The sequence below is a fragment of the Carassius gibelio genome, chromosome B22 (assembly GCF_023724105.1).
Source record: "Carassius gibelio isolate Cgi1373 ecotype wild population from Czech Republic chromosome B22, carGib1.2-hapl.c, whole genome shotgun sequence".
NCBI classification, from domain to species: Eukaryota; Metazoa; Chordata; class Actinopteri; order Cypriniformes; family Cyprinidae; genus Carassius; species Carassius gibelio.
In genome coordinates this window covers 47,959,902-47,962,401 of record NC_068417.1, presented here as the reverse complement: position 1 = coordinate 47,962,401, position 2,500 = coordinate 47,959,902, and the positions used below count along the sequence as shown (strand labels likewise).

Below are 2,500 nucleotides of genomic sequence, written 5' to 3'. Positions count from 1 at the left end.
CATTTAAAATCTGGACAGTCTTTGAACACATGTCCCGGATTCATGCACAATCGACAGGTTTTAACCTGACGATCATGCATGATCCTGAAATACTGTGTTCCCTCCTCCGTATCAAACTTTGTACTGTATGGCAGAGACACTACTTCTTTAGGAAATTTCACCCTTAGGTACCTTGTACCATCCGCAATGTCTGTGCCTGGATACATTCTTCTTATGATGTCTGAAACAGGTGTTACGCCCCAATTTTGTAATTTAATTAAAATGTCAGAGTCCTCAATATAGGCTGGCAAATGTATGAAAGAAACCACATACTCCCTTGTTTTCAGTTGTCGAATCTCACACAGTTTTCCTTTTATCATTAATCCTTCATCTAATCCATCGCACGCCTCCCTGTTTATCAGTGTAATTTCATATTCTTTTACTTGCCTTGGTCTGACTGCTAGAATCTTTCCTCCTCCAATCCTTTCGTTCACTGCTTTGATAATGTCCTCTGCTCTTGCATCTCTCTGATCCGCCATGTCAACAATTACTGTAGCCTCTTTAGAGTAAATCCTCTTGTTATAATCCATTCGTCCTTGTCCATCTCGTTGTTCTTTATCCATTTCTTTGTCTGTTAGCACTCGTCTTCCTCCTGCCATGTCCACTTCTTTGCCATGTAATCCATCCATTTTTCAAACAAAAGAAAAATTTCTCCCCAGACAGCAAACTGCTGCTGGGAAGTATAAAAACTATAACAAACAAAAATCAATAAGTTGCAAAAGAAATAAATCTTTACGCAGATAAAACAAAACAAAAAACACAAGGTGAGCCTCTCTCACCTACTGCCTACTACAAACTGCCAACTCACTTCCTGTGTGGCTCACTAGCGTTGCCAGGTTGGTTTGGCCGTAAGCGAAGTTTGCTGCAAAGAGAGGGCTATTTAAAGACCAGCCAATCTTATCGCCAGTACATTATATAAGTAGGAAAGAAAACCCAAAAACTTAAAGCACCTGGTATTCCTAGGCAGTCTCTCATCAAAGTACTAACCAGACCTAAACCTGCTAAGATTCAGAGATCGGGCATTGACTCTATTTTATGGCAAAATTATTATAAACTAAGTGAAAAATGTCCAAAAAGCTTACAGCACCTGGTATTCCCAGGCGGTCTCCCATCCAAGTACTAACCAGGACCAAACCTGCTTAGCTTCCGAGATCAGACGAGATCGGCCATAGCCAGGTTGGCATGGCTGTAAGCGAAGTCTGCTGCAAAGAGAGGGCTATTTAAAGAGCAGCCAATCTTATCGCCAGTACATTATATAAGTAGGAAAGAAAGCCCAAAAGCTTAAAGCACCTGGTATTCCTAGGCAGTCTCTCATCAAAGTACTAACCAGACCTAAACCTGCTAAGATTCAGAGATCGGGCATTGACTCTTTTTTTTTTTTTTTTTTTTTTTTTTTTTTTTTTTTTTTTTTTAATGAAAGATTATTATATAATTCGTGAAATTTTCCAAAAAGATTAAAGCACCTGGTATTCCCAGGCAGTCTCCCATCCATGTACTAACCAGGCCCAAAGCTGCAAATATTCAGAGATCGGGCATTGACTCTATTTTTTGGCAAAATTATTATATACTAAGTGAAAAATGTCCAAAAAGCTTACAGCACCTGGTATTAACAGGCAGTCTCCCATCCATGTACTAACCAGGCCCAAACCTGCTAATATTCAGAGATCCGGCATTGACTCTATTTTTTGGCAAAATTATTATATACTAAGTGAAAAATGTCCAAAAAGCTTACAGCACCTGATATTCCCAGGCGGTCTCCCATCCAAGTACTAACCAAGCCCAAACCTGCTTAGCTTCGGAGATCAGACGAGATCGGGCATAGCCAGGTTGGTATGGCCGTAAGCGAAGTCTGCTGCAAAGAGAGGGCTATTTAAAGACCAGCCAATCTTATCGCCAGTACATTATATAAGTAGGAAAGAAAACCCAAAAGATTAAAGCACCTGGTATTCCTAGGCAGTCTCTCATCAAAGTACTAACCAGACCTAAACCTGCTAAGATTCAGAGATCGGGCATTGACTCTTTTTTTTTTTTTTTTTTTTTTAATGAAAGATTATTATATAATTCGTGAAATTTTCCAAAAAGATTAAAGCACCTGGTATTCCCAGGCAGTCTCCCATCCATGTACTAACCAGGCCCAAACCTGCTAAGATTCAGAGATCCGGCATTGACTCTATTTTTTGGCAAAATTATTATATACTAAGTGAAAAATTTCCAAAAAGCTTACAGCACCTGGTATTCCCAGGCGGTCTCCCATCCAAGTACTAACCAGGCCCAAACCTGCTTAGCTTCCGAGATCAGACGAGATCGGGCATAGCCAGGTTGGTATGGCCGTAAGCGAAGTCTGCTGCAATGAGAGGGCTATTTAAAGACCAGCCAATCTTATCGCCAGTACATTATATAAGTAGGAAAGAAAACCCAAAAGCTTAAAGCACCTGGTATTCCTAGGCAGTCTCTCATCAAA

General features: G+C 40.3%; 3 non-coding genes across 3 annotated transcripts; all 3 read right to left on the bottom strand.

Moving 5' to 3' along the window:
- Positions 1–1,114: 1,114 nt before the first annotated feature.
- Positions 1,115–1,233, bottom strand: LOC128004967 (5S ribosomal RNA). The gene has a single exon (XR_008177637.1). It is a non-coding gene; the product is annotated as a 5S ribosomal RNA (ribosomal RNA).
- Positions 1,234–1,764: 531 nt separating this feature from the next.
- Positions 1,765–1,883, bottom strand: LOC128004188 (5S ribosomal RNA). Its single transcript, XR_008176884.1, has one exon. It is a non-coding gene; the product is annotated as a 5S ribosomal RNA (ribosomal RNA).
- Positions 1,884–2,256: 373 nt separating this feature from the next.
- LOC128009177 (5S ribosomal RNA) lies at positions 2,257–2,375 on the bottom strand. Its single transcript, XR_008180897.1, has one exon. It is a non-coding gene; the product is annotated as a 5S ribosomal RNA (ribosomal RNA).
- Positions 2,376–2,500: the final 125 nt, after the last annotated feature.